Source organism: Camelus bactrianus, chromosome 4 (genome assembly GCF_048773025.1).
Source record: "Camelus bactrianus isolate YW-2024 breed Bactrian camel chromosome 4, ASM4877302v1, whole genome shotgun sequence".
NCBI lineage: Eukaryota > Metazoa > Chordata > Mammalia > Artiodactyla > Camelidae > Camelus > Camelus bactrianus.
The window spans coordinates 27,194,134-27,209,741 of NC_133542.1; the positions used below are offsets into that span (position 1 = coordinate 27,194,134).

The 15,608-nt window shown below is 36.5% G+C and overlaps 1 protein-coding gene across 4 annotated transcripts in view; it reads left to right on the forward strand.

Annotated features, from left to right (window-relative positions):
- Positions 1-15,608, forward strand: part of PTPRD (protein tyrosine phosphatase receptor type D) — a 1,875,536-nt gene that overhangs the window by 1,132,894 nt on the left and 727,034 nt on the right. For all 4 annotated transcript variants that reach the window (XM_074361573.1, XM_074361575.1, XM_074361574.1 and 1 more), the window contains one exon: positions 7,877-7,936. The gene's annotated coding sequence lies outside the window, so the exon portion shown is untranslated. The remainder of the gene's footprint in view (positions 1-7,876; positions 7,937-15,608) is intronic.

Here is a 15,608-nt window from a genome sequence, read left to right on the forward strand (position 1 = left end):
CTACACTATTTTCAAAGACACAAGGAACTACATTTCTACCATGTGCTTGATTAAAAAAAAAAAAGGAAAGAAAAAAGAAAAAAAGAAAAAGAAACTGAAGTATCAGTGAACAGTCCAAAAGACTAATATAATTGGTAAAGTCTAATATTTCCCCTCTACCTAACTAAAAACATACCAAAATGATTATGGGGCAAATTTTGATAAATTTAACTCTTTCTACAAATATTCAATAAGTACTGTTGTTTGCTAAGGTTTTGCAAAATGCTAAAGACTAAGTGCAGAGAAAAAAAGCTGTCCTAACCTTCTGGTTTCTCAATATGGTGGGCAAAGAGATGAGTACATAGATAATTTCAGAATAGAAGTCATTACAAAATGTAGTTTAAGACATAGTAGCGACATGTAACACAGATCTGAAGAGAGAGGAGGTCAGAGAGGACATCCTATAATAGATGAACTCTGATGAGTTTTGATATATGTGTAGAAATAGGCCAGGTAAGGAAAGTCAAGAAAGAAATGTGTCAGTGTTTCTTTAATAAAATGAATTTATGATGATTACCTTGTAGATCAAAAGGCCTGGATTCTTCTGCATTTGCATTAACTGGTGCCTTAGCCTGATCAAGTACCTGGGCAACTGTGCACCTAGACTTCCTCATCTGTGGAATGAGAAGGTTTAATTAGATGTTGTCCAAGGCCTCTTCCAACTATAAAATTCTATGATTGTTCCTGGCTCTAGAGGATATTTTTTAAAGGCAGGCTTTATAGGATAATTATAAAATAATTACCTTATAAGGTAATCACTTACTGTGAGAGTTCAGTAAACACCTATGGGAAAAATCCTCTATCAGAAAATGGTAGACTTGTATTCCCATCCTTTCTGAGACACAGTATGTTCAAAATTGACCACAAAAAGAAGAGTAAGATGTTGTTCAGAATAGAATGATATAAAGTCGTTTTCCATGGCCAACTTTTACTCTTGTGACTTTTTTTTATCCTTAATCTACCACCCTAAACATTTCTGATGATTCTCGTATATGGACTCTTACTATTTTATTTATTGGTTTTGTTTATTTGCCTGTAAAAAGACTCCAGCCCTCCCTTCTCTGCACACACACACACACACTTTTGCACCAACATTGTGTTGCCAGATTGATTTGCACCCTCATAATTTCACAGAATTTCATGCTCTTCACTCGACTTCCCAACCCTTCATGCCTTGTCCTACTTTCAGGGAAAATCCTTGGCATTGACATTCAAATCTTCACCATTCACAGCACAAACATCAGTCAACTGGACTCTGGGTCAGGAGTCCCTTTTTCCACCTCAAGCCTTCATTTCCTTTCTCCTCCTTCACTGATCTAACCTAAACTTTCAAAGCAAATACACCGACTGAGTATTGGCAAAGATGCAATACAACCACTTTGTAAAACAGTTTGGCATTATCCGCTGAAGTTGAACATACGTATGCCAGATGATCCATCAATTCCACTCCTCATTATATACAACATGTGTATCAAGAAATTTCTACAAGGATGTTTATTGCAGCATTAATTGTAATTGCTCTAAACTGGAAATGACCCAACGTTCTTCAGCAATAGAATGGATACGCAGAGCGTGGTATATTCAGATGATTCTTGACAAACTGCAGCATGAATGAAACCAATAAGCATAATAGTGAGTAAAGAAGCCAGACACAAAGTAAAATGTAATATAGGATGATATTTATACAGTGTTCAGGGCAGCTGTAAACTATAGGGTTAGAAATCAAGACAATGTTTGTTTACCTTTGATGAAGAGGGAGTAATAGGATTAGGAGGGAGCATGAAGTTTCTTTAGCACTAAAAATGTTCTGTACTTTGGCCTGGGTGGTGGTTATCCTGGTGTTTGTTTTTGTATGATTCATTCCTTATGTACTTTTCTATTAGTGCACTATACTTTGAATTTAAAATAATAATTTACAAACTACTTGAACTTCCAAAAAGTTCTGCTTGTTTTTTTTTAAAGGTGTCATGTGGAGAAAAAACAAAACAAAGCAGAACAAACATTCCTTAGTGATAAGAGGCACAATTGTTATCCCAGTTGGTATACCCTGCTGTATATGTTATGAAAATTTTATATTCCAGTAACCTTCATTATTATAGAGTAATTTTTCTGAGTTTCTATGTTAATTGTGATGTGGTTTCAGGTAGGATTTGTTGTTCAAATAACAGAGCTCCAAATCACTCAGTCTTCTCTCTCTCTGTCTCTCTCTCTCTGTCTCTCTCTCTCTCTCTATATATATATATATTCCAGAAAAATAACAAAATAAAAAAGAGATAGGGGAGAGGAGGGAGGAGAGGAAGGATGGAAGGAAGAGGCAAAAATGTTACTTGGGGGATTGAATATGTTTGACAAAATAAAACTTTAAAGCATACTTTCTTCCTCATCTGTCCTGATTTTCTACTGTACTATCGGCATGTGAAAAACAAATTGTATCATTTTCAAAACAGTTGCCTTTAGGTATTGAAATTTTTATTTTTTCCTGTATGTTTGCTTACCTAGTGTTACTTACCTAGTACAAACTTATATCTTTGAAAAGGTGACTAAAGAAAAACATATACAAACAATTCCAAATGAAAGCGAATGAAAACCTCCTAATGAAATCTCTTTAATATGTAATTTTAAACTACTTTAAAGGGCCACAGTTGCTTGTGCTAATGTAGAAACTGTTTAAAATGATTGTTTCAATTTTGATAATCAGGATTTTTTTGGTGTTGTAGAACAAGGTTAATTAACAGCAGAAAAAAACTTCATATGAAGTAAACTTTTTTCTAATTTAAATAGACTTGTAAAAAGCATCACACATACAACTTAAATTCGAGCTATTCTGTTAAAATGCCTGTTTAATGTTTTAAGTATTTCAATTAAAATATACCTATTACATATAAAAATGTCATGAGTCATTAATGAAACTTGGAATTTTCACATTTTAAGCAAACATTACAAAAAAAAATTACAGTGAGGAGGTCCAAAGTCCTTTTTATGAGTTAGAATGTGAAATAACATGACTTAACTCTAGCTAACTCTGTTTAAAAAAATACAGTGAAAGATGATATTCTTCTGATGTGAAACACACTTCTGGAAAGGCTATTTATGAAATGTTTGTTATTTCTTTGGGAAGAGGAAAACTGAGTTTATGACCAAAGTAAATGGAAACCTTAAAAACTTCTTAGAATAATTTCCATTGCACATCTGTAAATACTAAAGTATATCAGATGAGATTATACCTTACCATGGACAGTTCTGCTGTTGAAAGTCATTGACTTTAGCTCTTAGGATTTCCTCAGCCACAATTAGTCAGAACTTTGGCAGGAAGAATGGGGATGAAAGAACCCATACCATTCCAACAATTCCCTCCTTGTGTGTTTCATTCTCTCATCCTCATCAGGTGTGCTCTGTGAGCTAGAGTGTGCTGCTTACTTGGCAAAATCAACTGCCAAAAATCATTCTCTTCCAGTTATGAAAATTTATGGTTCGTTTTATCCTCAATCTGCAGAAAAGAAAACAAAATTGAGATAGTAATTTGCACTTTGACCACGTAGGAAGTTCAGCTGACCTAAACAGGAAGCATGGCTTAGAAAGAATTGAGTATTTCCTACTTCTGGCTAGTGTTGAATACTTTCTCATGTCTTCTCCACTAGATCAACAGGTGATCAGGTTGTTATTTACACTCAGAAAGAAAGGGTAGCTTTGGAATGGTCTGAGAAGTGAGAGAGTTGCCTCCATGTTTATGAAAACTTTGAGCAATGGCTTCAGTGGGCAAATCCGATTGTGCATTTGCCTGACACTAAAGAGACAAGTGCTTCACTAAGTTAAATTATGTATTAACACTGAGGCGAGGGAACTACAAATTTATTAAAACAACCATAAAATCTAGCCTAAAGGTGCCATTCAGAAATAATTTAAATGAGTCATGGAATAGAGCTTGAGGATTTTGACTTCAGGTTAAAAGCAGTACAGTTGCATGCCTGGCAGAGGACACTTCTTCTTAATTCTTCAGAAAGGAAGCAAGGAAATCTGCCCATCTTCTCTATGTTTTCCTGACTTAAATAGGGCTGAATTTAAAGGAAATATGTGTCTGAAAGTTAGGTTCTGCCAAACAGGACTAACTTTAAGCAGTAAGTGAATGATAGTAAAGAGACAGATGGGTGAGATTTATGAAGAGACTTTTTAGAAGTGACCTCAAACAGGTGGTTTCCCCAAAAGATTCAGTGCATAGAGTGTTTTTGGATGTAGAAGGAAGGAGGAAAAGAGATGTGTTGGCAAAAAATCTGTGATTGCTGCCTGACTGAGGTTGGATATAGCTTGTCATATGTCTGTATTTTTTGTCTGAACTTCAAAAGCTGTTTTATTGTACTATGAGAAGAGCAGAAGGTCTTGGGTTCTGTGATTGGTTATTGTTTCGAAAAGGAAAGAAAATTACCTTTCATTTTCTCTCCATTGGCATTAAATCCCCAGTGGCGTTTCGAAGGACATTGCAAATAGCTGCAACTACAGTGAGGAGCCTTTGAGTCTGTTACTTTTAACTAACGTTTTGCAAATGCTCTCACCAACTTAACCCAAAACTGCAAATAGAAGCCTATAAAAACAGTTTTGCAAAAATGTTTCAATGTTGCCACTTGCTTTGAACTCCAAAGCAAAACCGGATTCTATCTTTAAGGTATTTACCAAAAGATATTTTGAAGAGTGTGCCAAATGAAGGCTTGAATTTCTCCTCCAAAGGAAAACTGTATTTAAAACAATATTTCCTATGACATTTTGTCATATAAAATTCAGATTATTAAAAAACAGAGATGGTCATCATGTGCCATTTACTGTGTTCCAGCTAAAACCTGGAACAAAACAAAGCCAGTTGCTGTGCAGTTTATAGTCTAACGGGGGAGATCAACCAAATGAGACAATCAGTCGGGGTAAGCTGAGTGCTGTAATAAACTCCCGCCCTTTTAATGGCATAAAGAACTAAAATTTATCCATTTATCTGTTGATGGACGCTTAGATTGTTTCCATTTCTTGGCAGTTATACATAATACAGCAATGAACACTCGGGTGCGTATATCTTTTTAAATAAGTCTTGTTGTTTGTTTCAAATATATACCCAGGAGTGGACTTGCCGGCTCATATGGTAGTTCTATCTTTAGTTTTTTTGAGAAACCTCCTTTCTGTTTTCCATAGTGACTGCACCAATTTACATCCCCACCGATAGTGTACAAGGGTTCCCTTTTCTCCACATCTTTGCCAGTATTTGTTATCTGTGTTCTTGATGATAGCCATTCTGACAGGTGTGATGTGATTTCTCACTGTGGTTTTGATTTGCATTTCCCTGATGATTAGCCGTCTTGAACATCTTTTCATGTGCACGTTGGCCATTTATATGTAACTCTTTGGAAAAAAAAAATGTCTATTCCAGTCTTCCCATTTTTTAATTGGGTTGTTTGTTTTTGATTTTGAATTGTATGCACTATTCTTATATGCTGGATATTAACCCCTTATTGGTCATATTGTTTGCAAATATTATCTCCCACTCAGTAGATTGCCTTTTTGTTTTGTTTTGCTTAGCTTTGCAAAAGCTTTTAAGTTTAATTAGGTCCCATTTGTTTACTTTTGCTTTTATTGCCTTTGCTTTATGAGACAGATCCCAAAAAATATTGCTACAATTTATGTCAAAGAGTGTTCTGCCTATGTTTTCCTTTAGGATTATTATGGTTTCCAATCTTATATATAGGTCTTTAATCCATTTTCAGTTTATTTTTGTATATGATATTAGAGAATGTTCTACTTTCATTCATTTACATAGCTGTCCAGTTTTTCCAGCACCACTTATTGAAGATACTATCCTTTCTCCATTGCATATTCTTGCCTCTCTTGTTGTAAATTAATTGACCATAGTGTGTGGGTTTATTTCTGGGCTCTCTATTCTGTTCCATTAATCTATGTGTCTGATTTTGTGTCAGTACCATTCTGTCTTGAATATTGTAGCTTTGTAGTATAGTCTGAAGTCAAGAAGAGTGATCCCTCCAACTCTGTTCTTCCTCAAGATCATTTTGGCCATTCAGAGTCTTTTGTGTTTCTATATAAATTTTAAAAATATTTGTTAAGATGTGGTGTGTATGTATACACACTCATACACACACACAAAGGAATACTATTCAACAATAAAAAGAAGGAAACTTTGCCACTTGCTAAAATTTGGTTGGACTTGGAGGGTATTATGATGAGTGAAATAAGTCATAGAGAAAGACAAATACTGTGTGATATCACTTATATGTGGAATCTAAAAAATACAACAAACTAGTGAATATAACAAAAAAAGAAACAGATTCACAGATTTAGAGAATAAAATAGTGGTTAGTAGTGTGGAGAGGGAAGGGGGATGGGCATTAATGGGGTAGAGGATTAAGAGGATACAAACTATTATGTATAAAATAACCTACAAGGATATATTGCACAACATGGGCAATATAGCTAATAATCTATAATAACTAAGAATGGAATATAACCTTTAAAAATTGTGAATGACTACATCACAAATCACTATCACAATTTATGTAATACTGTACATCAACTATACTTGAATAAAAAAGGAACTAAAATTTAAATCTCACTTATATGAAACTCTTGCCAGTAGGTGTTTCTAGTTGAGGTCAAGTGATGGATGGTCATCTTTGTAACACTCCAGTATGATTAAAATTTATTAATGGAAGTGAGGGCTCTTCCTGAAAGATACGGCTAGAGGACCAAACTCCTTCCTTCTTACAGATCTTTCCTCTTGTAGGTCTTGAGAGATTCTATCTGCAGATAGGAGCAAAGAATGAAGGATCATGTCTGAGATGTTTTTAAGTCCAGCACTGATTGTGGCATGATTTATATCTAGTTTTCTTCCACTATCACATGCTCACCTCTATCTGAAAAATTTAGCCTGGCTCTATAACAGGAAAAGAGGGGAAACAGTTTGCTGAACAACTAACCAGTTTCTGTGACATAAGGTAATGTGATAAGGAAGTACACAGACCTTTTGCAGCATCTAAGAAATATGTTGAAGTGAAACTCGGAGGAAGGAAAATGTCAAGGAAGGCTTTCTGTGTAACATGACAGCTTCCCTGGGAGTTGAAGGAAAAATAAGAGTTGAACATGTGAAAAAGAGTTGAGAAGGAAGTGGTCTAGACAGAAGAAAACAATTCTAAAAGCAAACAAGAATCATTTGAATAGTCTGTTCTTAACTCTATTGAGAAATTAAGACAAAGTACCTTTTTATATGTTTCAGAGGTATGGATTTTTAAAAATTAATAATGAGATTCTTTTACATAATTTTAATACTTATAAGGCTTATAGTTCTTCCGTTTGAGTTAGTCCCAGAATAATTAGGAAAGACAGGGATTTGCTTTATCTTGGCTGCAATAGTTAAGGGATCGCCTTAAGAACCTTGGGAGCATCCAGCTACATAAAGACCATAGGGTGGGAAATTTGAAATATACTGTGTAATTTTAGGAAGCAGTAAACTACAGTATTCAGTGCACTTGATGAAATAGATGTTGTAAGAAGCTAATTTAGCCATTTTATATTAGACATTATCATCTTAATTCAAAATTGTAAGAACTGTTCAATATTCATTGCTTTACAGCACGTGGACAAAACATTCCATGTTGAGTTTGGTATTGCACTCTTTCAATTAAAGATTGTGTGACATAAAATTGATACCAGCTTCTCATTAACCCTCTTGCTCTTCCTTCTTTCTGTCTCAATCACCTCTAAAAAAGGGAATGGTGAAAATATGGTATCTTGAAGACAATTTAGGGTTTGAAATATTTTAAAGATAATTTTTGATTTCTGTTTTTCTAATTAGGCTTTGAACCGTTTGAGGCCAGGGACTGTGTCTGAAAACACATACAGTGGCTGACAGAAGGTAAGTCCACAGCATATCTTAACCCTTTCTTTCCCTGGGGTCCTAGCACATGATATATGCCTGATACATAGTTGGCACTCAAGAAATGTTAGGATGGATAGATGGATGGAATATTTAAACATTATATTCTATTCATTTGACATCCCTCTTATAAAATATGCTAAGATTGAGTTGCTCTTTACTATTGATGGCCAGTTTTTCTTTTATAAATAAAATTACAACATACTCAAAACAATGGAAGACTAGGAAAAGTTCTGTCCATTAGAGATTTATTTTTCACTTCTGTATTATGGATGGTGTTAGTCATGAATATGTGAGAAATCTAATAATGGGTTAATGTTTTGATCTGGAGCAGCAGATGCCTATAGATTTAAATGTTGATTGAATTTAGCTGCTGCTGCTGCTATGAAATTATTAGCCCTCGGCAGTGGTCTCGCCTATGTACTTTATTTTGGTTCTTCTGGAAGCTACAAAGCTATTTATTGTTAATGAGGGAATCAAGTGAGAAAACAAATTAGCAAATAGATTAGCAAGTTTTTGAATGTCTAATCTCTGTTAAACAATTACAGGCTATCAGTTTTCACTACTTTGCAACTAAACTTTGCTGTTAATACAGCTTTCTTACCTTATATCCTTTCTCTAGTATAAGTACTTCATTTGTCATAATAATACCTTTTGATAAAATCCTCTACCAAGTACCTTTTTTCTTGCAGACTGCAATCTTAAAATGATAATTTCTGGAAATAAATAATTTCTAGGCTTTCTCTTTATGATACTTGATCTGTTGGCTCATCACTTGAAACTATCATCTATTATAAACATGTGATGAATTCTAAAATAAGCTAAATGTTTTTTAATTGATGTGTCTAAGTGAAAATTTTATAAATGAAGTTTAAGAAGTTTAAAAGGTCCTTAGCATGCACAAATACTCATATCTGCTAAAAATGTTGCATTCTCAGCTTAAAGGAAAGGATGCTACCTCTCGTAATCACTGTTAACCTCATTTTGGGAGGTTGATGCTTCTTAGGACTCTAAGGGAAAAGCAAGTATCTGTATATAGAAAAGGTGCACAAAGATCCTTCAGGAACCAAGATGAGAATTAAACACATGAGATATGGAGACTGTAGAAAATTTAACTTTAGACTCAGCCTGTTTCCCCTTTGGTTCCTCATTGTTTGTATTTTACCTATTAAGATTCAGCTCACCTTCACCTTAATACTTTCTTGGATACTCTGCATCAAAAAGATGTCTTCTTCTTCTTCTGAACTCATATGTGTCTTTGTTCATGACTCTCTAATGATACTAATCATTCTACTTCATGGTTCAGCGATTTGTATAGAGTCAGTTCCCATTTTCTGAGCACATTATGTTCCAGAGTTAATTTGAAAACCAGTTGTTTAGGAATCCACATTACTTATTCGCATAAAACTTATAATGGAAATAATGTTCTTATTTTCTTTTACGTTCTATAGCTGTCTGATCTAGTGCCAATAGAAATATTTCAAATATATTTCCATTCATGACATTGCTTCTTCAGAACAAATCAGTTCTACTTTAAGGGCTAAATTGCATAGATTCCAAACCTAGTTTGCTTGGATTCTTTGCTACTTACCAGCTGTTAGATCCTAGGCAAATTATTCAAAAATGTGTGTTTGAGATTTTTCATGTGTAAAGTAGAGAAAATGCCTATTTCTTTAGGCTGTTTTAAAGATTAAATGGGGGAGAGAGAAGCAGGATGGCGGAGTAGAAGGATCTTGTAGCTCACCCTCTCCCACATATACACCAAAAGTCACATCTACGAACCTACTTGGCCAACCAGAGCACCTGCCGAACTTCGACAGAACATCGCCCTCTTCAAAAGACAAAGGTGCAAAAAATCTGGTAGGAGAAAAGGGAAAAAGAAAGAAGAAAAAGCAAAACAGTGCAAGACCAATCCTGCGGGGAGGGAGCGGCAAAGAAGGAGTGGCGCTCGTTCGCCGGGTCTCCCCTCTCCAATGGAGAGGCCAGCAGGACGGAGGGGGAGCTTCCAAGGCTCAGATCCACCCTGAGCACCCCTTGACCGACAGAACTGAGTTAAACGGGCACAAAGGGTCCCCGCAACACCCAGCTTGAGACGTGAGCTGGCAGCTGGGGCCGGGACAGGCCGCCCGAGCTGGGCAGAGGACTGGGGCGGCTGCACTGAGGCAGCCCCAGGGGACTGCAGGGTGCTGCACACCATGGCTGGGAGGGGATAAGGAGCAGAACAATCTTGGTCCCCCATAAATTGCAAAAAAAACAAAGCAACATGGCTGGTGTGCCCTGGGGGGAGGGGCGCCCTAGCCTTTGTCTCCTCAGATCTGTGCCACCACTACTGGCACTTCTCATGAGAAGAAAGGTGGGGCGCAGCCACAGCCGCCATCTCCTCCTGTGTGCAGAGCCCGGGCAGGGGGCGGGGCCAAGCCCTGAATCCGCATCTGGGGGCTCCACAGCCTCCTAGGCAGGACTGAGACTTGTTTACAGACCAAGGCAGATAGGATCTTTCTGCCCTGGCACCTCAGAGATCTCGCGCCGCCAAGACAAACAAGGAGCTGAGATTTGGCACGGAGCAGGGGTGGAGCATTCCGCGATCTTTGCTGAGCCCGCCTTTGGAGCACTGACCCGAGGTGGAGTGGGCAGCTGCACAGAGCAGCAGAGCGACTGACCCCACAAGAGGTTGGGTGGCAACCTGCTTTCCTGTCAGGAACACAGCACCTGACCATGGTGCTGGGGGGGAGGAGGGGCATGATCTGCCCACCTGCCTCGCCTGAGCGCAGCATCTGAATGCAGCATCAGGAGGGGGAGTTACCAGCCCGCCCACCAAGTAAGAGCTCAGCGCCTGAGCCAGTGTTGGGAGAGGGCGTGATCTGCTTGCTGACAGCCACTAGAAACAGCACAGATGAGGGCACCAACAGAGGGCCTCTGGAAACAGCAAGCTGACTTCGTGAAACAGGGCGAAGACACAAAGACCTCTGGATAAAATCATTAAGAGCACACCATCTCCAGGAGAACTAGATAACTGATACTCCTTAAGCCACAGTGCCAGAGAGATATGAGCAATATGAAGAAGCAGAGGAACCACTCCCAATTAAAAGATCAAGAGAAGTCCCCTGAAAGCACGATCAAGGAAATAGACATTGATGGCCTACTAGATCAAGATTTCAAAAAACAAGTGATCAAAGTACTGAAGGAACTAAAAGAAATAGTGTTTAGAGATATAAAATGTCAAAAATGAAATAGAAGCTATAAAGAAGAACCAAGTAGAATTAGTAAACTCATTTGGTGAGATGAGAGCTGACCTAAAGGCTGTACAAAGCAGGCTAGGTATTGCAGAGGAACAAATAAGTGACCTAGAAGACAGGACAACATAAAGCACCCAATCAGAACAGCTGAGAGAAAAACAAATAAAAAACAATGAAAACAAGATAAGGGACCTATGGGATAATATAAAGCATGCCAATCTACGCATAATAGGAGTTCCAGAAGGGGAAGAAAGAACAAAGGGGATTGAAAAGGTATTTGAAGAAATCATGACTGAAAACTTCCCAAACCTAAAGGAATCAGATATCCAAGTACAGGAGGCTCAGAGGGTCCCAAACAGGAAGAACCCAAACAGACTCACACCAAGACATACTGTAATCAAGATGGCCAGAGTCAGGGATAAAGAAATGATCCTAAAGGCAGCAAGAGAAAAACGAAGAGTGAGTTACAAAGGAACTCCCCATAAGGCTCTCAGCTGATTTCTCTACACAAACACTACAGGGCAGAAGGAAATGGCGAGATATATTCAAAGCCCTGAATGAAAAAAAGATGCACCCTAGGATACTCTATCCAGCAAGGCTATCCTTTAGAATAGAAAGAGAGATAAAGAACTTCACAGACAAGCAAAAACTTAAAGAGTTTAACAACACTAAACCCATGCTAAAAGAAATATTGACAGGTCTACTCTAAATAGAAAAGAAGCAGGATGCTACAAAAATGAGAAACTCATAACTGGAAAGGAGGTAACTGCCATGAATTACAAAAAGAATAAACACGAAATTGTAAAAGAAGACATCTAAATCATTAAGAGTGGGAGACGGAAGCAAGGAAAGCCACTGTGGAAAACAGTATGGAGATTCCTCAGAAGACTAGGAATAGACTTACCTTATGACCCAGGAATCCCACTCCTGGGAATCTATCCAGAAGGAACCCTACTTAAAAATGACACCTGCGCCCCAATGTTCATAGCAGCACTATTTACAATAGCCAAGACATGGAAACAGCCTAAATGTCCATCAACAGATGACTGAATAAAGAAGAAGTGATATATTTATACGATGGAATACTATTCAGCCACAAAAACTGACAACATAACGCCATTTGCAGCAACGTGGATGTTCCTGGAGAATGTCATTCTAAGTGAAGTAAGCCAGAAAGAGAAAGAAAAATACCATATGAGATCGCTCATAAGAGGAATCTAAACAAAACAAAACATAAATACAAAAGAGAAACAGACTCATGGACATAGAATACAAACTTGTGGTTGCCAAGGAGGGTGGGAAGGGACAGACTGGGATTTTAAAATGCAGAATAGATAAACAAGATTATACTGTATAGCACAGGGAAATATATACAAGATCTTGTTGTAGCTCATAGTGAAAAAAAGTGACAATGAATATATATATGTTCATGTATAACTGAAAAATTGTGCTCTACACTGGAATTTGACACAACATTGTAAAATGACTATTACTCAATAAAAAAAAGTTTAAAAAAATGATTGAATGAGTTCATGTATGAAAAGTGCTTTAGAACAGTACCTCAGTTGTAGTAGGGGATGATATATAGGATAGTCTGTAGATGTCATCATTATTATTTGTATTGAATCTTGGAGTATCAGGAGCTTATCTGCCCACATATAGGCATGTCTGAAGATAAAACCTATGCAATACATTTTAGAAGTCCATTTTATTGTGGGTGCTTTAATTATAGAATACAGCCTCTCATCAGAAAGATTGTAACTACCTCTTCTATAAAATACAGGTGAAATGATTGTTGATGTACCTGTATTTTCTAGATAAGTAAACATGTAAACAAAGTACTGTAACCATCTTCATCTCACACAGACATGAAATGAAAGTAACAATGTCAATGATTATTATTAATACAAAGCACTGATCTCTTAGGTTTGCCATGCAAAAAGTGAAGGAATTTACCTGTTATCCACAGATCCTCCCATTAGAAATGAGGAAAATGGTGGTCAAGGAGACAAAGGTCTTTCATAGCTAATGAGAGTTAGAGGAAGACAAACTCCAGCCTTTCTGACTTTTCAATCTTACAGTATTTCCAGTCTACCAAAGATAGCACTCCAAGCCAGGTTCAAAAGTTTATTGTTGTTTTTAAATTAATATTTACAGATTCCAAAGTCTTTTGAAGGGCTGTTCTGCCACTTCACAAGTTTACCTAATTCTTTATATTCCAGCCATCTCCATATTGTCTACAAAAAATATGACACATCTTGTCAAACGAAGCCCAGAATACTTTATTTAAGGCATTATATTTGATCAGTATTTCCCAAATTGCCATCTCAAATTACCTAAGATCACTAGCTCACTTGCAGTGTTACTTTAGAGTAATGTATTAAAAAGATCTTCTTTCCTTTTCTAGTCCATAACTACATGATCTTGTCCATGTTACAAAATCAGTCTTGAATGCAAGTGTGTAAATCTAACACATTACAAAACATTGAACTTTTTAATCTTGCTAAAGAAAACAAAGCTTTCTTATTGAAAGTATCCTTTATCACTGAAATAGTTAAGGTTTATTTTTGCAATGCATTATTACGTGCAAAGCACATTTGCTCACCTATGTCATTTACTTTTCTCAGTAAACCTCTGAGGTTGATTCTCTAATTATATCCTTCTTAGGATGAGAGACCTGAGAACTGGAGAAACTAAATACCTCGTCCAAAGTCACACAAGTAGTAGTATCAGAATTCCAACACAGTGGAATTCCAGAGACAACTGCCCCTGTGTTCAAAGATGGTGCCTGATTGCTCTCAGTTGAGAGAACCAAAACCATCTAATTAAATGGCAAAAGCATGAGGTTTCCATTCTCCTGTTGGTTCCTCGTTAAGTGTCTAGATTGTAAACTTTTTGAAAGGAGGGCCTATATCTTTTACTTGTCTTTTTACTCATCTTTATACTCCTCGCAATGACTAAAAGAGTGCCTTGACATCATAGACAGTTAAATGACCAATTGAGAACATTATGAGATAGCGAAGATACTGTTCATGATAAATACAGTATTCTATAATTAAAGGTTCAGAACACGTTGCCTTTGGGCTGTTGACCAAGTTTAGTCAGTTTGGTAAAATGGGCTTCCTTCTTCGTGTCACTCTTCATAATTGGATCAAACTAATACTAGCCAGAAACTGTTAAAAATGTCTGAATTTGAAAATTTACAAGTATGTGGGGTGTATGTAATATTATTGTGGATTCTACAGCCAAATGCTTTGCTTACTTTGGCAAGTGCAATGTAGTTTCTTGTGAATGATAACATTTGAATATTTGCTGGGCAGTATCATGTTTTAATATAAGGACCAATGCCAATGCCGATAAATATTTTTGTATAACTAAGAGAAACCTTCTGGAATTTTAGTTCATTCTTGGAATTTCATCAATTAAGAAAGTCAGAAATACTAAGGTTTCTTTAGGTGATTTCAGGAGTGATTTATACAATTCTGACTAGCACTATTTTGGAGAAATAAACCAGATCTGCTAACTAAGGCATCCCGTTAAGTGAGCCTGATTTCAGTTATTTTTAGTGAAGAAGCAGTTAACGTTACACAAAGCAGGGATATATTCAAGTCTCTATTAGAGATTTTTGATTACAGTATTAATTTGCCAATCTCAGGTAAATAAAGGACAAGTTAATCTAATTAAAGGAAGGTTAATTGTGTATGCAGACTGTATGGCCAGAAGAGAGCTCAGCAGGATATTTTCTGGAATTTTTGCTTGAAAGAGTTATGTTTCTTTATTCATGAGTAATAACCGAAACTTTCATTATTATACACAAAGCATTAAAAAGAAAGACTTATTAAAAGGACTTACTAGCAAGACAGTTTAGTAATGATATGTATAATCTAATGATGTGTATGGGTGAGGGTTAACTAAATGCTTTGCAGCTCTAACTGCTTTCCAGCTCTATAATTGTAATGATTATTCACCATAAGTATACTTTAGAATTTGATTCAATATATCTACAGTTGTATAGTCAAAGAACATTAGAACTAAAATATACCTTAAAGACTTCAGGCCATGCTTTGTACATGATAAAGTTATACCCAGAGAAGAAAAGTGACCTTTCCAAGATCAGAAAGATACTTGGTAGCATATCTGTGACCCAGATATTTTTGTTTTTTACCTTCCACTTAAAACCATATTATCCTTTGATGAAAAAAAGAGAAGGAAATAAAAGTTGAGACATAAAGACCAGCGAAGTTCACATAGTTCAGTCTCATACTCTATAGGAAACATAGCATGACTCACAGTCAGCCAGGCTGTGATTAAAACTATACCTAAATCTCACTTTCGTTATTGGCTAGCTCTAATTGCAAGAAAGGTCTTTATATTGATCCAAAAATTTACCTGCCTTTATTTTTTCCTTTACTCTT